Source organism: Rutidosis leptorrhynchoides, chromosome 2, assembly GCF_046630445.1.
Source record: "Rutidosis leptorrhynchoides isolate AG116_Rl617_1_P2 chromosome 2, CSIRO_AGI_Rlap_v1, whole genome shotgun sequence".
NCBI classification, from domain to species: domain Eukaryota; kingdom Viridiplantae; phylum Streptophyta; class Magnoliopsida; order Asterales; family Asteraceae; genus Rutidosis; species Rutidosis leptorrhynchoides.
Window position 1 is genome coordinate 556763562 of NC_092334.1, and position 16768 is coordinate 556780329.

A 16768-nucleotide genomic window follows, 5' to 3' on the forward strand; every position below is an offset into this window, starting at 1 on the left:
ACAATGTCATCCACATATAGGAGAACGTAAGCAATGTCGCATCCATGTCGATAGATAAATAAAGAAGTGTCACATCGGCGTGGGGCTGACCCGCCTAGCTTGACTAGGTTCCAAACTTTGAAAAAAAGAGGAATATATACAAAAAAAAAAAAGTTTCTTTTTTTTTTGCAGCGTTGAAGAAGATTGTATCGGCGATAAAAGTTCAAAGCCCAAGTTCTGCTCAATCCTTGGGTAAGCAAGCCACGACGTAAAGAAAAAAAGACGTTACGGAAAAGGAAACGTAGTCAAGCAACGCAACCAATCAGCGATATCAATCAATTTGATGCAACAAATTAGAGAGAAAATTGTGTTTTTATCTATTTTTCTTATGTTTAGTGTTTTTTCCAGTCCGAACTTTCACGATTTTGCCGTTCGGACTGCGATGGAGTGTTAGACTAAAGATTTGGCTAGGCCTAACTACTAAATACACGGGCTAACTTATTATCGGCTAACAATTGTGTTTATTTTGCAATGTTATTGTTTAGTTTTAGAGACTAGCTCAATGCAATTGTTATGTCTTTGTTCAAGTAGGAAGTCATTGTATGTTAGCTCTAGTACTTGGTAAACGAGTCGGGTCAAATCCTAACAAGTTTGTTTGAAACAAGTTAGGTAGGTCGAACGTGTTGGGTCTAAAACTCTAAATTGTATGGAGTAATCGTTTATTCTCCGTATTAATTTAAATTCTGTTTTTCTCAAAAAATAAAGTTTGAAAAAAAAAAAAATCCATCAAAATCAAGTATCCGTGCAAATATTACATTTAAGAGTGCAAATAGAACCTGTCGTCTCTCTTTTCAGGAGTGTTTCCATACGTTGCTTTCATGTCTTTCTGTCTTGCATCATCATCATCTACATTAACACACTCAAAATCGCACTCTGAGTGAATGAGAATGAAATTAAGAAAAGATACTTAATTCTGTTACCCATCACTCTTTTCTTCATAATCATAATCATAATCATAATTCATTATTATCATCGCCCTTTCTTTTCTCTCTTTCTTACTTTTCTCTTCAATCTCTTAAATGGGATTCATTCAAACCTGTTCCTTTTCAATCAAGATTCAATATTTTAGTCTCATCTTCACCTTTTTCTTGATTTCAACAACTACCCATTCAAGATTAATCCATAAAGGTTTGTGGGTCATCTTTTTCTAACCAAATTTCACATGCAAACACACACATGTATTATTCTGTTTTTACTGCTTTTGTTTGTGGTCAACCTAATTAAAATTTATTTGTTTCAATGTTACTGCAGCTGAGTCAAATTTAAAGCTAACTGAAAAGCTCACTCAGGTGAGTTTTTAAATAAGGTTTGGCTAACTTTTTTTTTTTGTGCTAGTGCATGTGTTTTGACTTTATTTTTGAGTCAATATCTTAAAAAAAAATTTAAAGGCCCAAAAGTGTTAGATTTGTTGTAATTGTGTAAGAATTGACTTAATACCATGTCTTATCAGATATGTAGTTTAATGTTATAGAAATCTTCTTTAAAATGTATAAGGAAAAGCATTAAAAACTTTAGAAGTTGATAGTAGCATATTTGAGCCAGAGCATTTAACAATTGTATTAAATGTTATGCATACACAAGATCTAGAGCATTTAACAATTGTATTAATTGTTATGCATACACGACAAGATCCATATAATGTCTCAGTTTTGTTGATGGTATGATATCCTTTGACCAAAAAAGTCAAATGAACCATATTTTGTTCTTCATGTCAAGTAAAAGTTTTGATTTTGTAATCTAATAATAACCAATCACATTCACTTTTGTATTAATATCTGAAACTTGTGATATTCAAAGGTTTTTTGAAAGGTTAATTCATTTATATCTTCCATTTTGCATATTGTGAACTGTTTTTGTCATTGTTAGTCAAACCTACATTTTTTGGACCGACAAAAAGTAGAATTTCAAGTATACCAAAGACCTGTTCCATCACAAAAAATCTTATGTAACATGGGCAGTGGCACTACACATAAATTTATTGTGGTCTCTAATCAATGAAATTTGTCATCTCATCCTTAAAGTCATTTTTTTTATTTAGCATTATTATTATTATTATTATTATTATTATTATTATTATTATTATTATTATTATTATTATTATTATTATTATTATTATTATTTTATTATATTAACTTGGATTGGATTTGAGATTTTTGACATGAAAAGGTCAAGAGGGGACTAATTTAAGTGAACTTTTGATTGATTTTGATGTTAGATGGAAAGGGGGAGTATGTTAATTGGATCAAGACCACCAAGATGTGAGAAAAGATATTGTACAAATTGTGATCATTGTGAAGCAGTTCAAGTTCCAGTTGTACTTAAATTCATTAGAACAACTCAACTAGCATTGGGTACAACTCCCAAAAGCTTATATGACTTAAGAGATGATGACATCTCTAACTACAAACCCATGTGTTGGAAATGCAAATGTGGGGATCTTATGTTTAATCCTTGAATCACATATATACACAATACAAGTATGTTTTTTTTTTCATCCCTTTTTCTTTTTTGAATGAGAAGAAATCATCATAATCTTCTTCAAAATGTTCATACAACTTCATAAGTAGTTTATAGAGTTTATCTTTAATTAGATTGTTTTTCATATAAGTATGATCTTGGAGGGATTTTTGTTTGATTGCAAATTGCATTATCATTTTATATAATTGAGCATATCACTTCATTTTTAACTTGGTTAAGTTTGACATTTTTATTAAAAACGTTCCATAAACTCTAATATTGTGTTAATTTTTTTTGTATATATTTGGATTTTCGTCTCTTTTTGCAAGCCGGTTAATTTCACTACTTGCTTTGCCGGCAGCTCAGAGTTATTGCAGTGAACCTATGTAGCCACGAGAAGATCGTTTTTACAACTTTGCGGATTAGAACTCAAAGCCCGTTCGTAAAAAAAATTGTACTACGTATAATGCAACTCATTAATATATAGTTACTCCGTATGATGTATTTATCAAAAATCATGATTAAAATATTACTTTTCTAAAACAATTCTAAAAATACATATTGTTCTATCCTTTTCCAATGTTTGGCTTTTTACTAAGAATGATATACAGTGAACAAGTGGGGTAAAGTGTAGTACCAAAAGAATTGTGGTGAAGAAGGTGGTCATGTGTGTGTCAGATTATTTTACAGGTTTACATATCTTGCAAGATTTTATTATATTATTTGCTGTCAATTATATTTAATTTTTTTTTTTTTTTTTTTTTTCATAAGTTCAAGGTGTCCTGCTAAAATTGAATTGAAGGACAAGTAAAAAATGCATGAGTACAAGTGAGTTCTTACTAGGTCAAAAAGATCTCAACTACTATTGATTTTGTGCACATGACCGGGTTATTCGCACTCTGCTATTCTGCTACTCTTTTGGATAATTATCAAGGTTACCTACTCGTATTTATTTCTCATGGGACCTAGTGAACTACTTTGTTTTTTCTTTGTGAAAATAACAATGGGGAAAATAATAGTATCTTTTCAAGAAGGATAATGAATTAATGATACTTCCACCACTAAGACCATTTTCAACTATCAGATACTTTCACACTCAGTTCAGCATCACATCAGTTTTTTCTTTTCAATTCCTCACCACTCCATTCCATAACATTCTTATAAGAAACTATTGCCAACCATAATATACTCCTTCCCAATCACATATCCCACAAAATTAATTAAATAAATTAAGGTACAAATTGTTTATGCTATGGTACAAGTAAATATTGCATAAAAAAGGAGAGAGAATGAGGAGCTCGTGCTCACTTATACTCTAATATGACATATTCCAGCACGAGTTGGGTTTATGCTTTTGAAGGTGGAGCATATCATACCCATCACCAACGGTGCCCTCGAGGGCGGAGATGAGCACAAGTGAAACCATTGGTAATGGTTTAAAAATGATATATACAACACAATAATGCATATCATGATCCATTTGGCATGTATATTCGTTATTGTGTATTCGCGAATTCTATGGATATTGTAAGTACTCGGACAATTGGTTGTTGGTTTATTACGTTTTCTATTACGTTTATAATCAATTGTATGCATTTAATGTTAAGTTACTTACTGTTTGTGTAACCGCACGGATGCAGAATGCATCCGTACAGATACAAGTGCAACCACACGATTGCATACTGCAACCGCATGGTTACACGTGCTGACCCCATTTAATATTGATTTCGGGTTCAAAGTTAGGGTTACGAACCTTAACTTAACCCTAGCTGTATTTCTGTTTCTTTGCAGGTCTAGCACTCAGTTTAGTTGATCTATTACGCTATCTGAAAGTCGATTTGCTTAATTAGATCACAAGTTATTAAATCGTTTTTCATATAAAACCCAATATTGAGTTATTTCGCACTCAATATTGTAGATTTGGTCGATTAATACTGTTTAATCGTTCCTACACCATGCCTGTAACAGACTGAAACCCGGGCTAGTTGTAAGTTGCCTATTTTGCCCTTAGGGTTTATGCTTAGTCTTAAGTGCTTTTATTTTAATTATTTTATTAGTATTTTATTATAATTGTGTTGTGACCAGTTTGTGACAAGGGTCCCAGAACAAGTTTGTTTATTTAATTTGAACCTCGTTTGGGCTACCTAATCTTGTGCGAAAGATTTTAGATAACTGGTAAATACCCGTGTGTGATGGGGTATTATTTTTTAACACATAAGAGTGTAATATCTGGATGTTTCCATCCATTTCACCTAATTTCCCAAAACTAGAACGTACCTAAACTCTTTCACTCTCAAAACCCTAATCAAATCCAAGTAAGAAATTGGATCAAGTAGCTTAAGTGACTAATTTCTTGTATCCTTGTGATCATCTAATCAGGTTTGTTTACTTGAATCCTTTCTTTGATTCTTGATTAATTGAGTTTTGTGTTCTTGAATAAAAGTGTGATTTTAAGCTTGAATCTTCATTTTTGGTGTTTGTTATGCTTAATTGATGTTAGAAATAGGTTGTATATATGTTTAGTAGCTTCCATGTGCTTAAAATTTGATCAAAATCGTTCAAAAATCGAGTTTTTGGAGAAAAAATCACGAAATCAGCGAATGTGTTCGAACCAGTTGCTACAGTATTTTGCTACAGTACCCGAGTTGCTACAGTGCCCGAGTTGCTACAGTGCCCGAGTTGCTACAGTGCCAGTATTTGCTACAGTCCCCGAGTTGCTACAGTACCCCCGAGTTGCTACAGTGTCACTATTTGCTACAGTACCGAGTTGCTACAGTGTCGCTATTTTCTACGGTACTTTAATGAAATTGAAACGGACGTAACTTTCAAAACGTAACTCCGTTTTTTATGAATAAACTATCGTTAGAATCGTAATAAAGAATACTTTTCAATGGTGAACTTTTAAGAAACTAGATCAAACTGTTTTTAGGTCGGAAAAGGAGTTTTAGTGTGTATGTCATGTTTTGCACGCACCTGTATGCCATTATTGAATGGAGTCATGATGTAGACTCATAAAATTATGAATATATGGTGTTATGACCTACTTAATTGTATGAAATGATTATATTATTTATTGGATATGTACATTAACTTTGTTTGTGTTGTTCTCAGGTTATAAGGACAAGGAGGAAGCTCAGAAATAATAACTGAGCAGTTGCTGGTAATTGGTGAGTGGGTCTATCTCCGGATAGAGTTTAAGTAGCATATCATGCTACTGTGGTTGACTCTTTTACCATGCATAGTGTAGAAATTGTCATGTTAGAATAATATAGTATGCCTGATGTTGTATGTGAATTATGTGTACACTGTGTGAATGGCACCAGTCGGGCCTAGGGAGACTGGGGACTCGAGACCGTGCCTAGGAGAGGTTAGAGTCCGTATGAGGTCAACCGTGTCAAGGGGAGGTTGGGTCCATAGGCTACTGATTGTAGAGTATAGTGTGAATGATGCATCCCCTGCATCTGGATAACTATACTGTGAATTGAGTAGCAGGGACTATCGGTAGACTCAAGTCCGATCAGCTAGGAGTCGTGTGCTCGTACAAGCCGCCGATCCTCGTATTGTCTTATTGTATGCTAGTTGATAGTTAGCATGTGTTGTTGTTAGTATATAGCTTGTGTGTGACTTAAGCTATATCTGTTAGATAGATTCCATTCACTTAGCGGTGCGCTAATCCTCCACATATTCTCCCCTTGTAGGTTTAGGTACTGCTAGTCGGGAAAGGTGCTATTGCAGAAGACATGTTTGACAACCCAACTCTGATGTGGACTTTTGTATAAATAATGTTTTGTGATAACGTAACACCGTTGTGTAAACTTAAACGTAATGACGTGACTTATATTGTGTTTGTTAATAAAGTCTTCCGCTGTGTAATTAAAAAAAAAAAAAATGGCCGGTGTTACAATGCCTTCCTGATTTTATACTTGAAACATAATCATACCATTGTTTATAAGTATGACATGATGTCTGTCATTAGTTGAAGTGAAATAAATAATATAACAATTAAAGGCGTCGAACTTTAACATATAAATACACTAAAAAGAATTCAATCGTCAAGGTGGTTGACCCTAGTTATTCTACACTGTATCCGGCTTGTCGCTAGTCTCGATTTGATTTGACCTATTCAAACAGGTCAACACCTCATTAAAATGATTGATCTATTGTCATACGTCTACAAACAAACATATAGCCAACAGATGGGTGTTTATGTGAAGAAAACAACAAACGGAACTAGTGTTAAATCACATTATGAACATAACGACCCAACCAATAGTAAATAGCTAAAACAAGATATACAAACTTGCGTTTCGAACATAAGTGTCACAGTTTCATCACATTGTAAACATAACAAGCTAACCATACTAAAATAGTTAAAACAAGATATACAAACTGGTTGACTTTAACCTTGTGTTGTAGCTCATGTGGTAGTGGCCAGGGGCGAATTTAGAGGGGGGCAGGGGGGCGCCCGCCTCCAGTCGATTTCGAAATTTTAGTGTAAAAATTTGGATTTTTTTCATTTTGCCCCAAACTCAAAAGCCATTTGCCCCAAACCCAAAAGCCATTTGCCCCAAAACCTATATATTTTGCCTCAAAACCTTCAAATTTTGCCCACAATTCTCTAAATTTTGCCCCAAAACCTTCAAATTTTGCCCACAAACCTTCAAATTTTATCCAAAAACTTCAAAATTTTGCCTAAAAACCTCCAATTTTTGTCCCAAAAACTCCGTATTTTGCCCAAAAAAGTTGCTACGGTTTTAAAAAAAAAATTCGCCCCCGGTAAAGAGAAATCCTGCCTCCGCCACTGGTAGTGGCCTACCTTTCTTAGCGAGAGGTCAGGAGTTCGACTCCGTGGGGTGTGCCCCTTTACCCTCGAATTTCACCCAAGGGTGCCTTCCGCACATCGCGTTGCGGGGGCAGTGGGGGAGGGGTATTACCGCTCATGCCCTCAGATTGGGCCAGGTTTATTCCTGAACAGCAGTTGGGGGCGGGTTATGCAATTGCGGGAGATGAATGCGTGAGTGGTAGGTAATCCCGTATTGTTGTACAAACAAAAAAAAAAAAAAAAAAAAAAAAAACTAGTTGACTTTAGTTTACAAGCAGATCCACTTAAAGAAAATTAAACAGTCTGATACGGTAGGACGGGTGATAGATCATAGATATATTACCCCATCTCTTTATTCCTTTGTTCACGCATCACTTCACCGATGACTTGAGAGAACAATAGTCTATTTCCCCTCAAAGTCAAGATAGAAACCGAATGATGTATTTTCACGTTTGGTTTCAGTTGTCTTTTCATTATACAATATCAATATCAATATGTTGTTCAGCATACATTAGTAGCACAATTTATATTCAACTTGCTTCGCACCAAACACAAGAATAAGTGGGTACATATGCGCTCATATTCCGACATTTTACCATAACCTGAAATTGTAGGATTAACTTTGTCCGAACAATATTGTCATTAGAATTTATATTTGGCAATTATCAAGCCAATTGTTTCACATAGCAGCAGCAAACATGTTACCAAAAAAAAAAAAAAAAAAAAAAAAAAAAAAAAAAAAAAAAAAACCAACTTATGATAGTTCAAAGGAGATCTTAATGAATTTGTTACTTAGGCCACTTGCTATAGTTCCCATATTTCACACTACTTTTACCCGGCACATCAACACAAATCCTTTAACATTCCTTTCACAAATCACTCCCTATCATACTAAAATATTACCCACAGTTATACCCCTAAAATATAATATGTACAATTTATTAAGCATGAGTTACAAGCCAAAAAAGTATGTGGCCCACCTCAAATTGTTAAAGGGTTAAAGGGTAACAAACGGATGAAGTGACAAATTGCTCACTATGGTTGTTAGTTGAGTGGCGGGTTTGACAAAGGTCTCTGGCGGACGTAGCAAGTGGCCTTAGCTCACTAAAAACATGTCAAATGGATTGAACAAGCAATGTCTCCTATTCAATTGCACAAAAATATGCTATAAATTTCTGTATTCAAATTAACATATACTTGTTCAAAAAAAAAAAAAAAAAAAATGATATAAACTACAGCCATCACAACCAAAATATAAGGACAGCATATCAAATTTCGTATAATTAATCAAATTTTCACAAATCAAACAATACATCAAATCCCGCATTAAACCCTACTTTTCTTTTCCACAAAAGAAACAAATAGATATTATAAACGAATTGAAATTCTTACAAAGATCCAAGTTACACAAATCATAAAATGCTAATGATCATAACCATAATAAAACAACAAACAAAATAAAAAAAAATCATATATCACAATAATTTAATATGTCACATAATTATAGAATACTAACAATCATAACCATAAGAAACCAACAATGACCCATGAGAATATCAATCAAAATAGTACTATAGATTGAAAAAGAAAAAAAAAAAAAAAAAAAAAAAAAAAGGTTTCAAAAATCCATAAGATCAATTTATAACCATATTCACAAACTTTAACAACCAAGAACCAGAAGCACAAGAGAAGAAAAGGTAAATTATAAACAAAACAAATTCGGTTGATCAAATCAAACAATTCACAAAGGATGTCATATAATAACTACGGAGTATTTTAAATTCTACTTTTCACAACCCCCTACAATAAAAAAACACGAGATAACAACAGACGATAGCAAATACTAATTCAAAATCCATACAATAAATCAAAATTCACAATCTCATAAAATGATAATAGTCAAAACAACCAGAAAGCAAAAAACAAAGACATGTAAACAAACCAAAATCCATGTATTAAATCAAAAACTAGTAAAGTGAACCGCGCTTCGCGGCGGTGTGCAAAAAAATTTTTGTTTACGATTTCATATAATTACAATGCCATTTCGAAAAATGACTATGAAATTTGTAGTGCATTCGATTTTGCATAAATATTTTACCATTATTTTAAATTGCATACCCAACCGCCGCTTATCACCAACCTTACAATTCTGAATCGTCGCACTCTTCCGACACCGCCACCCTTTTTTTTTGTTTTTTTGTCTAAAACTCCAACTATGTATTAGTTTATATTTTTATTTTAATTTGAACTGAACCCACCTTATTTTATTCTTTTTTTTTTTTATCAAAATAGCATCAGTCACTTTAAAAAAAATTACTATCCAATTAGTATAATTATGTGGTTACAACTAATTTAAGGATTTTATTATAAAAATTTCAGATTGTTATTATTAAAAACAAAGCAGTCACAAATTAGGTGGTTCCAAAAAAAAAAAAATTACAGCAATTGCTATAGTATAACGGTGATTTCATACATAAAAGCATGAACTAAACATAGTTGTGCAAAGTCACCGGCTTCCCTACTTGTAAACTAAACTTAGCAACTTTACCTTCATTCACCTTAATAATACCGAGTTCCAAAAAATTTCACAATGCATGAGACATTTGCCCTAAATTTCATGAAACAATTAAATATTAAATATATCAACTTATAACACAAAAAGAACAACAATTTACATACTAAATGTACAGGTAAGGAATTCATAATTGTATGATGTGGCACCTCGAATATTCCATTTAATACCCTATATTTAAGGAATTCCTTGGCTCGAAATACACTCAGATAATTCTTTCTCGGACAACCCTTTAATACAAATCCCAGATCCCAAAGAACTTCTCTTTGTAAATGAAAAGCAGCTGACTAATAGCCCATAGGTAAAGTAAAAAACCTGTAGAAAAACTCAATTAAGATAAAACCATTCTCCTATTCATATGCGGCAACCATAAGAAAAAAATCCAACCACAGAATATATTTACAAAACGGTAGTTACATAAGAGCTCAATGCCATTAACATGCTATTAAATGAGGTACAAATGTACAATCCAGAAACACTTATTCAAAACATACTGTCACAATGCACATCATCACAAACGGTTAACAACAAAGGTACCAAAATACGAAATCAACTAATTTTTTTTTTTTTATTTAAATAAACTATTCAAATGAGAAGTATACACGCTTAATATACCTGTATTAGAAGAAGTTGATTGTTTTCAACTAATTTATCTGTCAAGCTGTAATGCAACAAAATCGTGGCCAAACAGAAATAACAATTGGATAGAAAAGAACACGACAATGAACAAAAGCCAGCGGCTTATTATTTCACGTAACAATATTTATCAAAACAAAAAACTAAAAAATAAAACAAAGATAGGGTCCTTTATATATAGGACTAGAATAATTTAGAAAAGGAAATAAATAAAGGATGGAAATCCTTATTCAAAAATAACTCAAACGAATTAGGAAGTAAATCAAACTCTTCTTTCGCTTGCTTATTCTTTAAGTCAAACTCAACCTACACCCTTCTTGAATCTTCTGGAACCATCCATTTTATATGCATCGAGCTGCTTGTCAAACTGCTTTCTGAGAATGCAGATATTTTCAACCAACTAAACCTATGTCAATAAAAAGTGGTCAAAGAAAGTAATAGTTGACTTTTGTTATATATTAAGATGGATTAAAATTATGACCCATAACAGTTATTGAAGTCACTAAATTTGCTTAAATTGATAAATAAGACATGCTTGCATTCACTGTAATTTGATTGTTTGTTAAAGGTAAAGTGTCCTAATAGTTAGAATCATTAATAACTATAATTTTGTTAAGTTAACCTCTTTTTAAAAAAAAAAATAATTATTAATAGTCAACTTATGTCAACTAAAATGGGTTAAAGTAACTAATAATTAACCCATAACAGTTAGTATGAAGTCTAGTTTGACCCGTTGGACGGTTTGACCAACTTAACTTTAAGCCAACATCTTTATTTGTCCAGTTTGAAATGCAAAAAATCATGTTGACACATTTGTAAGTAAATGGATTAAAAATTCTACATGTAACATATCCATAAGATATTAATATTACCTCTAGCAAATCTACCGGCAGCTACAGTAGCACCACCACCAAAGCAACCACCAATAATGGAAGCCAGATTAGCAAGCCCACCACCACTTGAAGAAGCAATAGCAAATCCACCAGAAGTTTTACCAGCCATAAACTGTCTCGATTATCCAAATAAGCCGAGAACCGCCCCTAAAGCCTGTTGGCCAGATACAATCCGAGCAGGCTGTCCAAACCCTTTGTCCACCACCAATTTGATTGTTGTTACTCTCAAAGCCATCAGAAAACGCACCAAACGGGTTTGAGTTTGATCCGAGACCAAAGCCACCAACATTACCCATCAGGAGCTTTTCATCCTCCTGGTTTTAAGTCAAACATGGAAGCTCTAACTACATCAGCATTTGACCCATTTCAATTGTAGAGAGCTGAAACTATATCCTGTTTACCAATTACAATTATGTCATACAATTAAAATTTTAACCTAATTTCCACATTAACACTACAATTAAAAAAGTTTATATATTATATGTTTCCGATAGATCCTTCAAGACAACACACCCTTATAAATGAGCCATGACTGCAGAAAAACAACAGGTGAGATGGGTTAAACGAAAGTCTCCTAAAATTGACCAAAGATATAATTTTAAATTCGTATGAAGTGAACAAATATAAATATTACCTTGATTATGTAGTGATCTTACCATGAACTGGAAACTTGAATGTGATCACAGGGCATATATCATTACTAAAGCTGTAAGATACTACTACAATAGTGTGCATATACAACAATATAATTTCTTTAGCTAATTAAAAAAAATACCCTAACATTGAAACTAAGTATTAGTTGTTCTTACCAAGAACAGGCCTATTGAATTATTCTTACCATGACAGACCTATTTAATGTTATCTTGAACAGGCCTGTTGAATCATCAGGTCATACGAATTAAGGAATTAGCATCATTGTAGGAGATTTGTTCCTGAAAACAGAATGTCGGGTTTATCAAATAGATACTTGTACGTTTGTATAATACAAATAATTAAATGCTAATAGAGGATGTTCCAGAATCTTATATTATATCACTATTTTATTTTGCATCCTCACCTGCAACAATCTCAAACCTTACAACACCCAATTTAATTAGTCATAATATAATATAAAAAAAAATTACATGAAGTCATCAATTTAATAAGCAACGGGTTGTTGACTTGAATGATAAAACATTTTCCCTAAATGTGATTTATCTTGTTTGTTCGTTTTCTCTGCCACTTATCACGTTTTGCTAACCCATCAAAATATCATGTATCAATTTTATCACTATAAATCAAATAAATTTTTATAGTGATAAAATTGAAATAAATATTGTACCCAGAGTGATGAAATTCATGATGTTAGAGATTGAATGTGGCCAAATTCAAACGAAATATGTCTGACTTCTTAGTATAGCTATTTCCTATTCCTAATTATAATTATGCAAAAAGCACAAATAACTTGTTACCTTAACAATCGATTAGAAGATCATAAGAGACAATCAATAATAATAATCATCAATTTCAAAATATATATGTGAAATCGCTGGTATCCATGAATTCAAATAAATAAATTAGAGATTTAAACAAAAAAACGTATAGAAAATAAAGTATAAGAAACCTAACTGTTTGCTGGCGATGTAAGAAAATATGAATTGAAATTTATTTTCTTTTAGTAAGCCCCCATACAGTAGAAATCAAATTAGGGTTTAAGGAGATGGAGGGCGTGATCGATGTTGGTGGTAGCGGAGGTGGTGGCGGCGGTAGCGCTGGACATTGTTGGTGCGAGCGGAGGCGATGGTCGATGATGGCGGTGGCAATGGTCGATGATGGCAGTGGCGATGGTCGATAATGGCGATGGGCGGTGGGCGGAGGGAGGTGACGACGGGATTATTTTGGGAAAAAAAAAAGGTGAGGGTACTGTTATACTGTGCATATTACTGTTATACTGTAGTTGGAATTTATTATATTTTATTACGTGAATTAGTATTAGTATTAGTATAGTTGATAATTACAGAGACTAATAGAATACATAGCAACCATAATATTTGCAAACCATATCGCCGCATCAATACAACATTAACGCAGTGTCATATAATCTATATATACCCTAATTTTCACAAACTGTTACAGTTTTAAACTTAAACAAACAATACAAAATCCGTACAGTAATTAAGATATTAACAAACTTATATAATGCTATCTATTAGAACCACAAAAAAATCAACAACCACATAGCTATAAACATAATAAAATCTAAACAATTACGGAGTAGCTCATAAGAAAGTCAAAAGGGTTGATGGTAAGGCTCCCCCTTTCAATTGCATAAAACTTCGTAATTCTATAAAATTAAAACAGTAATATAATATATATATGACAACAAAACAATATAGTTCTATATATATATATATATATATATATATATATATATATATATATATATATATATATATATATATATATATATATATAAATCTACGTATAAATGTATAATACACAATTAATATCTATGGAGATTCAAAAGTATTAGAAAAAAATTAAGTTGTACGAAAACTTAACGCTTCAACTTGTCATCCAACCTACTCAAGCCCGCCATTTTGATACCGTTTGATACTACATTACCTCTCTCTAAATTTGTCCACGTGCCGACCATAATCAAATGACTCTAAACCAATCCAAATTCCAAAACTTGGACAATCAAGTAAAGAAACTTGTCCCTTTTAGAAAAATTATATATTGGGAAAAATTTAAAGGCCTATTCTCTAGATAACGCTAGAAAGCCATTAGACTTGTAGCATACTAATGAATTTTGAGAGTTGAACATTGTTGAAAAGTACAACCAAATTCCGGCTTTTAAAGGAAACATACCTTCCGGTTGAAGCATCTTTGCAAGTGTTTAGTGTCAACCATTTTTCCGATCTACAAAATCTTAAAGCAATACTAGCTATTGACATAAGCAATCAAGAGTTAAATATTACGCCAATCCAAGTAAAAAAATAACATAATGAATTATATAATCGTACAATTAACTAGACAAGGCTATAAAATATAGTATGATTTACCATGCAAACATTTAATAAGATGTTAATAAGTATTAGGATTCATAGGCCAATTTGGGAAAAGTTTAAATTAGGACTCAGAGTTCACATACATACCTGAGAAATGTGTATACTCATGAAGCTCTGATTAAAATAACAATCTTCAAATTTTCAAAGCTAATGTACTTTTATTCATCAGGTTATTGCCAAAGATATAGCCAAGAGATCACAACGTACATGTGCTTGAAAATAGCTAACAACTATTACTATTTCAACCTACTAGCACAATACTAATTCCACAAGCTACATCTGACTCATTTAATTAAACAAAACCATAGCTACAGTGGTGGATCTAGGAATGGTAGTTAGTGGTGTTACTGGTTAAAGACCCAAAATTTTTTCTACTACATGACTTATTTTAGTGGTATCACACAAAAATATTTACACTATCCACTGGTGTCACTAGTTAAAAACCCCAAAAAATTTCCACTACATCGCGTATTTCAGTGGTGTCCCGTGCTACCACTCACTTCTATATAGGTCCGCCCCTGCATAGCTAACACTAATTAAATACTAAGTACGAACTAAATTACTAAACCAAACTTAACATAAACCATCTTAATTAAACCGATTACACCAACATAAGAAAGTAACAAATAGATCGATATCATAAACGAATTGAAATGCTTACAGAAATCAAAGTTACAAAACTCATAAAATGCTAATAATCGCAAGCATAGAAAATTAACAAACAAAGACCTTTGAACAAATCAAATTCGGTTAAGCATATCAAACAATTCACAAAGAATGTCATACAACCATTATAAATCCTAGAATTTAGAAATCCCTAGAATCAAAAACAGGAGAATACAACAAACAGTACAAAAACCAATTCAAAATCCATAGAATCTAAGAAAAATCGGAAATAACAATCTCATAAAATAAAAAATAATCGGCAAAAAAAGACATGTAAACAAACCAAAATTCATGCAGTATATTAATAATTCCCAAGACTCAAAGAATCCATATAAACCATAATATTCACAAACCATAACACCGTATTGAAACAACAATAACACAACATCAACAAATCAAATTACATTCAATAAGTCAAACATTCACAAAGAATGTCATATGGTCTATATATACCCTAATTTTCACAAACCGTAACAATTTTAGAAGAGAGAAGGCAACAAACAATATAATAAATGAGACATTAACAAACTTATACAATTCTATCAGAACCACAAGAAATCAGCAACCACATAAGCATAAACATATCAAAATACACGCAATTAACTCATAAACAAATCAAATGGATTGATATGGGCAAGGCTCCTTTTCAACTGTATATAACTTCCTAATACATATTAAAACAATATATCATATTTATGACTAATATAATTCAATATATATGTATAAATCTATGTATAATACACAATTATTATATATGGAGATTTAAAATATCATATAAAGATTAAGTTACAAAAGCGTAGTGCCTTTAACTTGTCATCCAACCCTTCCTCAAGCCCACCATTTTAATACTACAACTATATTGTAAAAAAAAAGTTCGAAACTAGACAAATACTACACATTACCGACCAAGTTGAGAAGACTGTAAACCAATTCAAATACCTAAACTTGAATAATCAAGTAAGGAAAAATTTAAAGGCATATTTTCTTAATCATGCAAAAAAGACATTAGAAATATAGCATACTATTATAGCATACTATTGAAGCTCTGTTTAACATCCAAAGATTTGTTCACATGAAAATGTACAATCAAGATAAGAGAACATGTAAAGGAAATAATTGCAGTTGATGAATCAATACCGAAGTCCCCTATAGATGCATGTTCCTTCGGTAATGAGAGCTTATATCAGGTTAAGAAATAAGATGACGGATTAGTAAAACTCACTTCTTGCTTTTTCTTTATTAACTATGAAGTTGTAATAAAAATGGGTCAATAAAATGCTAGCAGAAAATACATCCAATAGTAACATGTGAAGGAATAGAAAGATTAAACAAACATCACTTCAAAATACCAGTTTGATTTTTCAATGTATTTCAATCTAACTATATGTATGTGTTACATTCAAATTATTTACTCTTTCCCTTTCCATTACAACAATGTTTATTTATATACTCATAGTCCATAGTCCAGTAATTAATAATTAAAACCAAAAACTATGGTAAATTCAACATCTATATGTTTCCATCCATATCAATTGTTACAGACAATATAGTAAGCATTTTACTGAAACAATCAGTTAATAGACATACAAAATATACTAAATCTTGTAAATCAAACATTTACCAACTTTGACTA

General features: G+C 32.1%; 2 long non-coding RNA genes across 3 annotated transcripts; one reads left to right on the forward strand and one right to left on the reverse strand.

Annotated features, from left to right (window-relative positions):
- Positions 1 to 1053: 1053 nt before the first annotated feature.
- Positions 1054 to 2960, forward strand: LOC139893092 (uncharacterized). 2 transcript variants are annotated; one of them, XR_011774338.1, is made up of 4 exons: positions 1054 to 1167; positions 1291 to 1328; positions 2255 to 2516; positions 2858 to 2960. It is a non-coding gene; the product is annotated as an uncharacterized lncRNA (long non-coding RNA). The 2 variants fall into 2 exon arrangements; XR_011774337.1 differs by lacking the exon at positions 2858 to 2960 and having other exon boundaries at positions 2255 to 2656.
- Positions 2961 to 10876: 7916 nt separating this feature from the next.
- On the reverse strand, positions 10877 to 13681 carry LOC139893093 (uncharacterized). Its single transcript, XR_011774339.1, has 3 exons — positions 13028 to 13681; positions 11399 to 12351; positions 10877 to 10932 (listed from the first exon to the last, which is right to left on the reverse strand). It is a non-coding gene; the product is annotated as an uncharacterized lncRNA (long non-coding RNA).
- Positions 13682 to 16768: the final 3087 nt, after the last annotated feature.